The sequence below is a fragment of the Schistocerca gregaria genome, chromosome 2 (assembly GCF_023897955.1).
Source record: "Schistocerca gregaria isolate iqSchGreg1 chromosome 2, iqSchGreg1.2, whole genome shotgun sequence".
Lineage (NCBI taxonomy): Eukaryota > Metazoa > Arthropoda > Insecta > Orthoptera > Acrididae > Schistocerca > Schistocerca gregaria.
Genome location: NC_064921.1, coordinates 414,685,845 through 414,699,511, shown reverse-complemented (window position 1 = coordinate 414,699,511; position 13,667 = coordinate 414,685,845). Strand labels below are relative to the sequence as shown.

General features: G+C 39.8%; 1 protein-coding gene across 4 annotated transcripts in view; it reads right to left on the bottom strand.

The window, feature by feature from the left end:
- The window catches only part of LOC126323532 ((E3-independent) E2 ubiquitin-conjugating enzyme UBE2O), a 209,386-nt gene that overhangs the window by 175,933 nt on the left and 19,786 nt on the right, over positions 1 to 13,667 (bottom strand). The gene's annotated exons all lie outside the window — the stretch shown is intronic.

Below are 13,667 nucleotides of genomic sequence, written 5' to 3'. Positions count from 1 at the left end.
TTATGAAAGGCAAAATGCCTCAGGAGACTAAAGAGCATCTTGATAAACATTACAGTGACTCTGCACCTTTGATTAGAACAGTTTATAAGTGGTTTCAAAATTTTCGGAGTGCCCATATGGGCATAAGTGATGCTTAACGTTCTGGATGCCCTGTGGAGGTTATGACTCCAGAAATCATTGATAAAACCACGCTATGGTGATGGATGACAGAAGAGTTAAGATTGCTAGTGCTACGGGCATCTCGAATGAACAGGTACATAATATTTTGCATAAACATTTGGACATGTGAAAGCTACCAGCAAAATGGGTTCTGCGATTGTGGAATCGTGTGAATTGCAAGGATGGTTTGCAGCTGCTCAGGAAGAATCCGCAGGACTTAAAGTGTCATTTCGTCACTGTGGATGAAACATGGATACATTACTACACTCCTGGTACCAAACAACAATCTAAACAATGCGTTACCAAGAGAGAATCTGTACTAAAAAAGGCGAAGACCATTCCTTCGGCCGGAAAGGTTATGGCGACTGTCTTTTGGGATTCGCAAAGGATAATTCACATCGACTATCTGGAAAAGGGTAAAACTATTACAGGTGCGTATTATTCATCATTATTGGACCGTTTGAAAAACGAGCTGCAAGAAAACTGCCAGCAATTGGACTGCAATAAAGTCCTTTTCCATCACAAAAATGCACCAGCAGACACCTCAGCAGTTGTGGTCACAAAATTAATGGAAATAGCATTCCAACTCGTTTTACATCCCCCCCTATTCTGTAGACTTGGCTCCCTCGGACTACTATTTGTTCCCCAATTTGAAGAAATGGCTGGCAGGAAAAAGATTTTTTTCAAACGAGGAAGTGATCGCAGCAACTAATAGCTATTTTGCAGACTTGGACAATTCCTAGAAATTAGAACAGTGTTTGGTGAAGTGTATAAGTCTAAAAGGAGACTATGTCGAAAAATAAAAAAGGTTTATGCCAAACAGGTAAGAAGTTTTTATTTTTGCAATGACTTTTCAAATGCCCTCATATTTGACCACTGTGACTTATTGTCCAGGTTATTTGTAAGCACAATACTTTTAAATATAGTTAATACAAAAACACTTAAAAAATGGATATTAGGGGTCACTGTAGATCACGCAAAGTTTCATATCCCATTACGAGCACGAGTGCTGTCACAAAATTAACAGTAACTTTGAAAAATAGCATTTTCATAACTATGCATATTTTGCTTTATTTCCGTATCGAATTTTTATGACAACATCATAATCTCCATGCCTACAAAAATGTGCCTTATGATATAAATGTAATATATATACAAGGTATTCCTAAAGTATGCAAAAATTGTGCCCTCACTAAAGATAGGTAATGCAGGGAGTATTGAAACTACAGGTCAGTTTCGCTACGGTCTTCTTTCTCAAAAATAAATGAATCTCTTACTCAAATTACATTTGCAACTGGCCACTAAGTTCACTTCTTTTTCCTGGGATTGGATTGATGGTGTCACCTGGGTGTCAGCTGATTCCGCCCATAAGAAGGCTACGGGACGTCAAACAGCTAAGTTCTCACGTCTCCTTGACAAACCATCTCTGCAGGTTCCATGCAAGACTGTCATCAATTTGAGTGGCATGGTGTTGAGTGATGATGCGGTCTCGGTTTTGCAGAAAGGTCTCAACTTCGCTCCCACCCCCAAGTTCACTCCGGTCACAGAAATTGTTAGTGCTGTTGAACAGGTTGCAGCTCGACTTCAGCCAGAATCAGCCGAGGAAATACGTCGTGAAACTTGTCGTGCGTTGACGAAATCCAAGCCGATGAAGTCAAATATCAGCAGAAAAGAGAGGGCGGCCATTCGTGATCAGAGGGAACGCTCCGAAATTGTCTTACCGGCTGACAAAGGCAATGCTACAGTTGTTGTCTCCCATAAGGACTACACTGATAAGATGCAGAGCCTGCTAAATGACGATTCCTACCGGAAGATCAGCGTTGACCCTACAAAGAAGGTGGAGAACAAGACGAGGGTTCTTCTCAAGGACGCAGATTTACCGGAGGGTGACGCTAATATATTGTTACCCCAAGGTCCGGTACCGCCTAGACTATAGGGACTCCCGAAGGTTCACAAAGAGGGGGTACCATTACGCCCCATTGTCAGTAACATCAGGGCACCTACATATTTGTTGGCCAAATACCTGACGGGAATATTAAGTCCTTATGTGGGTAAATGCCCTCATCACATCCGTAATTCTTTGGATTTTGTTAAACGCCTTGATAGCTTCAGGTTGGATGAGTCGGATATCATGGTGAGTTTTGTCGTCGTTTCCTTGTTTACGAGGGTACCCCTGCGAGAGTCACTAGAATTGATTGGTCACAGGTTTGACGAGAATACCACTGAACTTTTTAGGCATGTCTTGACTTCCACGTATTTTCTTTTTAATGGAGAATACTACGAACAAAGGGAGGGAGTCGCCATGGGTAACCCACTCTCACCGGAGGTAGCGAATTTGTACATGTAGAACTTCGAGGAGGAAGCCCTGTCGTCATCCGAATGGAAACCTACTTGCTTTTTCCGTTACGTGGACGACATGTTCGTCATCTGGCCACATGGTATGGATAAACTCCTTGACTTCCTTACACATCTAAACTCCATACACCCCAACATCAAATTCACTATGGAGACTGAAACGGAGGGTAAATTACCTTTCCTTGACGTCTTGGTCAGGAGAAGGGCTGACGCCACCCTAGGTCATGGGGTGTATCGAAAGACAACACACACTGATCTGTATTTGCACGCAGACAGCTGCCACCACCCTTCACAGAAGAATGGGGTACTTAAAACTCTAGTACACACGGCGCGCACTATCTCTGACACAGAGAGTCTACCCTAGGAATTGGAACATCTGAGAACTGTGTTTCGGAAAAAATGGGTACTCAGAGTGGCAGATCCAACGTGCTCTCCGCCCAACCACTGCAGCACGACCTGTTGAGATGGATGAAGTCACGAGGGAGGAGGTAGGCACTGCATTTATTCCATACACAGGCGCGCACTCGGGGAAAATCGCCCGCATTCTGAAGAAACACCGGGTCGGAACTGTGTTTTGTCCTCCGAATAAAACTCGTGCACTGGTGGGGAGCGCCAAAGATGACCTCGGTTTGAGGAAGGCCTGCTTGTACCGGATTCCGAGTCAATGTGGCAAGTCGTATATTGGTCAGACGATGCGTACCGTCGAGGATCGATGCCGTGAACACCAGAGGCACACTCGACTGATGTATCCGAGCAAGTCGGCGGGCGCTGAACATCGTTTGTCAGAAAATCACGCTATGGAGTATGACTGCACGAGGATTCTGGTACAGACGTCGAGATACTGGGACAGCGTTGTTAGAGAGGCCATCGAAATTCGCACCAATGACGACCTCATAAACCGTGACTGTGGCTATAATCTTAGCAAGGCTTGGGAACCAGCGATTGGGTTAATCAAGATTAAATCGAGCAAACACATAGTTGTGACGACCACGGCGGACAGAGCCATCACACCGAAGTCATCTCAGACGCCGTCGCAATCTGTTCCACCGCGCTACCGTGGCGCGGACGGCGGAGGGAGCGTGCCGCGAGCGGAGGGTATTTAAATCGGCCGCCGCCGCGACCGAACCCAGTTCCCCCTGAGCAGCCATAGCGTACGGATCTCCGTGCCGGCACGTTCACAGGAGCTCAGTCCGTCAGTTCACCTGATGATGGCGACATGTTTGATCGCCGAAATACTGTGCCCGTTGGACACTATAGACCGGCAGTACACCTGTGGATATTTTGATTATCAAATACGCCGGGAGAAACTCAAGAATCACGACAGGCTGAAGAGTTTAACAATGCACAGTTTTGTTTTCAAAGTGAGAGAAGTACAATATTGGCCACTACATAGTTCATAAAATTGGTTTTTGGAACTCTTGACAGGGGTGACTGTAATTCAGGCATATCCTTAGACTTTTTCAAGGCCTCTGACAATGCTGACCATAAAATACTGTTAAATAAGCTAGAGATGCTAGGTGTAAGAGGCATAGCAAATAAGTGGTTGCAAAAAGGTGTAAAAGGTAAGGTAGTCCACACATCTGCTGATGGCAACTTTTTAGTAAAACAATTGGCAGGCAAGAAACACAAACATGGGTGTTAAACCCAGTTCTGTTCTTATTATGTGTCAATGACTTTCCAGATAGTATACAACATAGAGAAGTTTTCTCTTTACAGATGACAGCAACATCATAGTAACTGGTAAAACACCACAGTTCGAGGCAGAGAAAGTATATGAAACCCTCAAGGATGTTTACTGTTGGGCAGTAAGGAGTAAACTGACACAGAACATAACAAAAACAAACAGTATTCACTTCGGCTTAAAGAAGAAAAACAACCTTGTCACATTAGGCACATATGACAAATCTATTGATTATATAACAAGTGCAAAGTTTTTATCCATGTATACTGATTATCAGTTAACCTGGAATGAGAACACAAAGATACTGGCAAAAAGAATGTCATCAGCATGTTATGCTTTTTTGGTGACACACTATTCCTATGTAAACTTGATGCTTAGCTATGGGGTTCTTTTCTGGGGATTAAAGGCATGAAACATGGACAACACTTTTAAACTGCAGAAAAAGGTGGTACAAATAAAAACTAGAAGTAGTAGTTCAGCTCATTGTATAGAGCTATTTAGAAAATTGAGCATCCTTACTGCATCAAGTAAATGCATCTATTGATGTGTGGTGTGCATCAAGGATAACTGTGCTTAGTATTCCACTATTAGTTCTACATACAGTCATGGTACGAGAGTCAGTACGGATTTACATTTATCAACAAAAAACAAATAAAATCTTCAAAAGAGATTTTAACAAATAAAAACCTTGAAACAGATTTTTTATCAGGGAACACAATTGTATAACAAATAGCCCAAGGAAATGAAAGAAATTACTGAAATACAAATGTTCAAAAAGTAGCTAGTACCTAATGCATCCTACACAATTAAAGATTACTTGGAGGACTCAGTAGTTAGTAATAATGAAAAGGATTAACTTCTATACCCTGCTGCATTTAAATAAAAGTGTCATTCCATGGGAAGTTAACCAATAAAAAAATAAATTTGAACCTTAATTGTATAGTATTTTGTAATTTTTTACCTTTTTATTTTACATCAAACTAATTTTAAATCCAAAATTTAATTCGTTTTTGGATATTTCATTTTTGTACTGTTTATTTTAAAGTTATTAAAATTGTGCAATTTGTCATATCTTTAAACGTTAAAATGTTCACGTCTCAAAAACTATATTATGAATGCACCTGAAATTAATTCCATTTTATTCAGCTTATTGTAAGCTTTAAAAATGTGTACTACTTGAACACACCCATTAAACTGCTAAATTTTCCAAAATCAAACTTTTTTTTTAATTCTGAAAATGCCATAGTTAGATTTTTTTTCTTTTTGTTTTGAAAAGTCTGTGTTAGCTGTACACTATTTGTCAATGTGTCTGTGGCAAATTTCATTATGGTATTCCACAAAACAATAGTTAAAATGAAATTACAAAGTAATAACTAAGCACACTTCAGTTTATCATTTTGAAACTGTATTAAACCATGCCATCTAGCCATTAAAAGGAACAGCATAAGGGGTTGTGTGCCTTTTCTGCTTTATATAACTTTTAATTTAGTTGTAGCTACTATTTACTGAACAACACTATAAAACAATAACATTCACTTCTATTAACAGCAATTCACTTCAGTAGAGATGAATTATGGAGATAAAGTTAGTAAAGCACTGGTGAGGGAAAAGAGAAGCAAGTTGCTGCTTGCATGTATAACTCTTCCATTATATGCACTCAGAATCATGACAATGGCACATTTTTTCCACCTTGTTATCTAAGGATGTTCATATAGAATGAAACCAGTGGCTTAATAAGTGCACATAAAATAATTCGGGTGGCTTTCTAAATGTTCATATTAATAATTTGTGGAATTACATTGGGATCAAATATTAACTCCCTTCCAATTGTCTGAAGGGGTAAGCGTATATGCCATCGGCTACTTCTTAATGTGAAAAATTCATCTCTACTGAAGTGAATTGCTGTTAATAGAGGTGAATGTTATTGTTTTATAGTGTTGTTCAGTAAATAGTAGCTACAACTAAATTAAAAGTTATATAAAGCAGAAAAGGCACACTATCCCTTACGCTGTTCCTGTTAATGGCTAGATGGCATGGTTTAATACAGTTTCAAAATGATAAACTGAAGTGGAGAAGTGACAACACCTTATGGTTATGCATCAAGTTTATGAAGTTGACTTAGGACATGGCCTGTTTTAGGCAAACATTTAAATAATATTTTATGTAAGTACTACATGTTGCATCCTGTAGGATGACCATATAAGACGTTATTACTTATGTTGAAACCTAGGTAAACGATAAAGTTAACCTGCAGCTGTAGGCTGTATATTCTTATATAAACAATATCCCCCGCTGCATAAAAATGTTAAAAATTATTATATAAAAAATGATAAGCATGAAGAATGAAAAAGAAGAGGAGCAAAATCTGTTTTTAAAAAGTTGGATGTTCATAAAATTCAAGTGAGTCCAGATGCAGATGGTATGCCTTTTAACACATTACAAGACATATTGCTATGATGAAATATGGTGGGTGGCTAGTGTGCCAACAAGAGAGAAAAAGGCGAAGTAAACCTTTCATTTATACATCCTTGTTGACCAGTTCTTTCTTATTCAGAACCAAGATTCCAGACAAACCGACAGTACTAAAAAAAACTTCATAGTTTGTAAACTGAATCTCACAACTGCCACTTGAAGGACATACAAACTATCAGATGAAGAGCTGTGAAGAGCTTCGCAAAAAATGTTACATGAATAATATTATGAGAAGGTAACTTGCTACTCACCATATAGTGGATATGCTGAGTTGCAGGGAGGCACAACAAAAACAGCCACAGGCTTTAATTGTGAGAGTCTTTTTGTTGTGCCCATCTGCGACGCAGCATCTCCGCTATATATGGTGAGCAGCAACTTTCCTTCTCATAATATTGTGCAGCAACTTTCCATCTCATAATATTGTTACATTGATAATCTCTTGTTACTGGTTGGAAGAACTAGATTACACCATTTCAAAGAAAACTGCATTATATAATATCAGGCTTTCATAAGATTGTTACTGTATCACCACAATGTCTTTCTTGCTAAATACAATTTTTTTTTTCCTGGCAAGAGACAGACAACACACTGTAACATCTACAACATTGTTTAATAAATAATACTGATTAATAATAATGTAATTGTGAAATCACGGTATAACAAAGTACATTATTCGTAGTCTTCTTTCAGTATGTATTATGGCATACATTAAAATATTTTCACAGTTGATTCCAAACAGGAATTTAAATTTCAGCATACTAAAAAAAAACATATATTACTGTTTGCTTTATGGTTTAGTAGCAGGTCCAATAGACAATGCACTAGGTACTGCACTTATCAGTAAAGTAAAATTTCCTTTAATGTGTTCCCACTGGCATACCATCTCGAAATCTGGGACATACATTAACAACTAATGTACAACTAACATAAATTTTTCCCTCTCACAGACCAAAATACATTCAGATTTTAATATTTTCAAAATTTAAAAAATAAAGAAACTGATTTGGAAAAATTCAGCACCATTATGGATATCATCAAGGAGCACAAATTGTTAAAGTTTATCGGAAACTGAATTAAAAAGGTACAAATTTTAAGTCTGTAATTAAAATAGTTTTTGAGATGTGGTCTTTTAAGGTTTAATACTAAACAAAAAACAGATAATTTTAGAAGTTTGAAAACGTAATAACTGAAAAATGAAAGATTCATACAAATTTAATTTGGGAATTTTCATGTAAACAAGTGCTAATTACTATCAATGTACAAAAATTATGTAAATATGAGATGTTAAGATCCAAACCATTGGTTGATTTCACATGGACTGAACCAAGAAAGTCATTTGTCAGGATCTTAAGTGCACGACAGTAATGTCTTGCTGATGCAGTATCTCCCCCCTCCCCCCCTCAAGCTGGGCAGAGGGGAGGACAGGAAGCAAACCCGAGCGTACTTGAATATTGCTGGTCCAGGAACCTGTTGTCTGAACAGGCAGAAAGATATCACGAAATGCTTAGCAGCATCTGCATGGCCCAGAAGTCATCAGCAAGTGTCCTTAGTGTTTCTGGTGATGAGGAGCAAACTATACTTTTTATATTATTTGTTATCATAAGACATTTGTGTGTAAATCAAAGTACACTGTATAACAGGGATCAATTCAATCCGTCTGGCCATCCTGATTTGTGTTTTCCATGGTTTTCCTAGATCACTCCAGACAAATGCTGGGATGATTCCGTCATCAAGACCACAATGAACCACCTGTCCTATCCTTTTAGAGTATATTTAGTATTCTGTGTGTGGTGTCATCGCCAGACAACACACTTGCTAGGTGGTAGCCTTTAAACCGGACGCGGTCCAGTAGTATACGTCGGTCCCCACGTGTCGCCACTATCAGTGATTGCAGATCGAGCGCCGCCACACGGCAGGTCTAGAGAGACTTCCTAGCACTCGCCCCGATTGTACAGCCGACTTTGCTAGCGATGGTTCACTGACAAATTACGCTCTCATTTGCCAAGACGATAGTTAGCATGGCCTTCAGCTATGTAATTTGCTACGACCTAGCAAGGCGCCAGTATCCGTACTATTGATATTGTGAATCATGTTCCATAAAGAGCGACGTTCTCCATTAATGGATTAAAGTTAAGTATTCCACCAGCTATGTCCGTTTTTCTCAATTCTAATTCCCTTGTCATGTTCCAGACCTCATGCCAGCTTGCGTGAGCTAAAACGTGTGCATTTCAGCCTCCTTTAGGTATGCGGGTTGGCTCTCCTGCCAACCACAACACTGTATATATATTTTGAGCTACTGATTTTTACTGTGCTACAGTGAAAACTCATTTATCATTGCAAGATGATCCTGGGCTGGTTCCACTTATTCCGCCTCAGTTACACTATGTCGGCGACTGCTGCACGATCACTTTCTCCACATACATGTACACCATAATTACTCTACCAGGAAACATTGGGGTTACACTCATCTGGTGAGAGACGTTCAGAGGGGGCCCACTGGGGGCTGAACCGCACAATAACCCTGGGTTTGGTGTGGGGCTGCGGTGGGGTGAGTGGACTGCTGTAGCCTTGTAGCCTGTTGTGAGGTTGTGTACCACTGAGGGCTACAGCGGGGGCGAAGCGTCTCCATCGTTTCTAGGTCCCTAGTTCCACACAATACATTACAACGGGTTTGGTGTTAGTTGCTTCTCATGGCAATAGCACTTGTGATTTTAAAACACAATCAACATTCCCAAGTGATAACATGAGCACTCATAGTGCAGAGAACACTGTACAATAGACTTGCATAAATGGAGCAGGATGTGCTTAATCTACAAGTAATGACCTGTGGTATTTTGAGATACTCAGTGTTTTGAGGGCACTGGTCACTCTTTAGCAGCAGTAACCATTATTCTTCACAATCCTTTTAAAACTGAGTAGCATAGCACAGTTGGAGCAGAAGGAAGAAGTGACACTCTAAAGTTTGGTAAAAAAGTCTATGTGCTAGCCATCTTGTTCTGCAATTATTTATTATCGTTTACAATGGCACAAACCTGATGGGAGTACAGAAATAGCAACACAGTCCACAACTAATGAGCACAAGACATGGTTCTTCACTGCAAGGGACAAATTATAAATAGTTATTGCAAACCTAATAATATCTAAAAATGATCATCCAGGGACAATCTTTCTTTTGCTCAAAGTGGTGTGTCAAGACATGACTGGCTTGCCATCAAAGGAAGTGTAACAAAAGTAAAAACCCATGAAAATTAAGAGAGATCTCAAGGGGATTAATTTGTAAAATTATTTGAGTAAATTATGATTCCAAGTTGTTTTTCAGGTCTTCTCCATACTAAAATGTGTGACTACAAGATGTTTCCTGCGAAGGAAAGCATATTTTATAAAAGTAAGCTGTCGAGAGTGAGGCTTCAGAATTTGAGAATGCATACATTCAATTCTAAGAATGAGGCTAGTCATAGGTTAACCCAGAGTTCCTAGGTTTTCTCTCTGGCTATTCTGAACAGAACTAGTAAAGGGAGAATCATCTTCCTTAGGTTTGAAGCTCCTTTTGATGTTTTTCCAAGTTTGTGATTTAAAGGTAAGTTTCTTTTTTTAAGTATGCCTTACGCAAAGCACTATTTCTTTTTATTCACACATACATGTTTCATCATGTAAGTGTCGTCTTCTGTGGGTCAAATTATTTCTTTAAAGTATAATACCAAGTTTATAATAATGTATCTATTGTAAGCTTAAAAATTATAACACGAGTATTTTGTTTGATTTGTTTTGATTGCTCACGTGAGAATTACACTTCTCGTGAATATGCACTTTGTCAGACCGGTCTTTGTGGCTTTCTTAAGTCACTTCGACAGTATGGATTGCCCTGTCATCACAACTTTATGTAATTTCTCTCTCATATTTACTTCATACATACTTTCCTCAAAACATGATCTGAGCAAACAATTCCGTCTTCAGATTCAATGAGAGGTACTATGTTGCCACTGCTCACTTGGTCATTGTTTGTCTACATTTGGTGCGACACTGATTTTGAATGTTTCCCAAGAATTGTTGAGGAGTGCCTTCTGGGGTATGACTTACGTGTTTTGTGTGTGTGTAGAAAGAAACACTCACTCACTCACTAAGGGTGGGGGACAGGGTGGGGGCGAGGTATTGAGGAAACAGACTTTTTGGATGATTGAGGGTGGTTATTATATTTTATGTGGGGATGTTAGTTTGTACAGATCAGTTCACTGATGTTCCAAACAGTATTTTGTTCCCCAGTGTTCTATCTTCATTCGAGAGTTTCTTTCCTTGTATTGGTCCACTGAGTGGTCTGCACTTCTAACTGCAATGCAACGGGCCCGGGCTGAATTTGTGTTGGGTCAGAGATTTTCTCCATTCATCAACTGGATATTGTGCTGTCCTAATCGTCATCTCACCATCACTGACACGCAAGTCGCCCAATGTGGGGTAACTGAAAAGACTTGCATACAGCAGCCACCCAATGTGGGGTCAACTGAAAAAGACTTGCAAACAGCAGCCACCCAATGTGGGGTCAACTGAAAAGACTTGCAAACAGCAGCTGAACTACCCCAGATGAGGACTCCCGGCCATCAATGCCTGGTCCTTTGTTGTGGCTGGTGATTTATTCATGTTTTCTTCTTTTTCAATCTGCTTTTTTGTTTTGTTGTTTTGTTGGTTTACTATTTGTGTGTCATACCCACTCTCTCTGGCTGGCTGTCATACTGCGTTCAGTTCCAATTAACAAACTTCAGTTCGTGTGCCTGCGGTGATTGGAATGGTTGCACTTAGGCTGTTGGTTTTCTGAATATTTCAATATTATGTTTGTTTGTTGATTCTGTGTACAGTGATGTCCTAGAAATTAAGTTGTTGATGCATTTTTGAAATTAATTGCTGGTCTAAATGGACAGAGAACAGCTAACAGAAGAGAGAAAACAAATAATCAAGGAGAGTAAGACCAACCTCAAAAACAAAATCAACAGAATGGAACACTTCCAGAAAACTAAGCACAAAAACACAAGAACACAATGCAATCATCATAAAAGTGGAGGCATAGTACAGCAATAAAACAGAAGAATTCATAGAAGAGAAAGTCATCATTAATCAGCAATCTCACCACGAAATCCCAAAAAAAATTCAGAAACTTCTAAAAACCCTCAAAATTATCAGAAAAGCTTGATCCAAATGCGTGCCACAAAAGAATCCCAAAGCAACCACCTCAACTATTTACCAAAGATATATTAACTTCAATGTCCAATTACACCAATAATTAACTTAAAAAATACCATCTTCCCACATAGGTAAACACATACATACAGTACTACAGAAATGTTACACTTTCAGAAACATCTGAAGCCTGCAAAAGACCAACAAACTGATAGAAAAGATAAAAGAAATAAATATACCATCAATGGCAAACGTGGTTCATGGTGTGGGTTCCTTTAGTCATGTCCTAGTTCATGAACCACGGGCAACGTATGAGTGGCCAAGTAAGTGGTCCCGACAGTCGGGGTACCAGTTACTTTGGAATAAGGCACGGCATCTCGGACATATTCTGAGTCGTGGTCACCTTTATGCTCATACGGCAAAGACTACCAAATCCACCGATTAGTCCCTCAACCGTTAGGGGTAATACCCAATGGGACTCAGGGCAAGTAAGGCTAGCAACCTGCTTCCCTGGTACTTTAAATATGATGCTGGCAACAATCAGAGCAAAATGCCTCAGACCTTTGGAGGTGACTGAGTCCCACCTCTAACTGACAAACCAGGGACTCCTACGATACGACTTGGCAAACAAATGGTAATGAGATGGGGAGATATTAATATCAATGGGGGCTACTCTGGGAAGAAGGTAGAGCTGGCAGAGGCTGCAAGTAAGACGGGGCTGGACGTTTTAGCTGTAAGTGACATTCGGGTAAGGGGTGAGAAAGAAGAGGAGGTGGGAGAATACAAGGTCTACCTGTCAGGAGTCAAAGCAGGATTAGCACAATGGGGTGTAGGGCTTTACATCAGGAAAGAAATGGAACCCAGCGTAGTTACAATAAGGTATGTAAACGAACGACTGATGTGGATAGATTTGACAGTGCCTAGCAAGAAAATTAGGATTGTTTCACTATATTCGCATTGTGAAGGGACAGATCAAGATAAGATGGATAGTTTTTATGAGGCACTCAGTGATGTAGTTGTTAGAGTGACGGACAAGGACAGTGTTCTGCTCATGGGTGATTTTAATGCCAGGATTGGAAATCTAACAGAAGGGTATGAAAAAGTTATGGGTAAATTTGGAGAGGATATGGAGGCCAACAGGAAAGGGAAACAACTCTTGGATTTCTGTGCCAGTATGGGCTTAGTAATCACAAACTCCTTTTTTAAACATAAGAACATTCACCGGTATACTTGGGAAGGCAGGGGAACCAGATCTGTCATTGACTATATAATAACAGATCAGGAATTCAGGAAGGCTGTGAGGGACACACGTGTATTCAGGGGATTCTTTGATGACACTGATCATTATTTAATCTGCAGTCAAATTGGGATTGTGAGGCCGAAAGTGCAGGTGGTCAGGTTCATATATAGGAGGATAAGAGTGGAGAAACTTCAGGATAAGGAAATCAGGCACAAGTACACAACAGTGATCTCAGAAAGGTACCAGTTAGTTGAATGTAGTCAATTACAGTCATTGGAAAAGGAATGGACAAGGTACAGGGACACAGTACTAGAAGTGGCTAAAGAATGTCTTGGAACAGTAGTGTGTAAAAGTAGGAAGAAGCAAACAGCTTGGCGGAATGACACAGTCAAGGCAGCCTGTAAAAGGAAAAAGAAGGCGTATCAAAAATGGCTATATACTAGAACTCAGGTAGACAGAGAAAGTTATGTTGAAGAAAGAAACAAAGCCAAACAGATAATTGCAGCATCCAAGAAGAAATCTTGGGAAGACTTTGGAAACAGGTTGGAGACTATGGGTCAAGCTGCTGGAAAACCATTCTGGAGTGTAATTAGC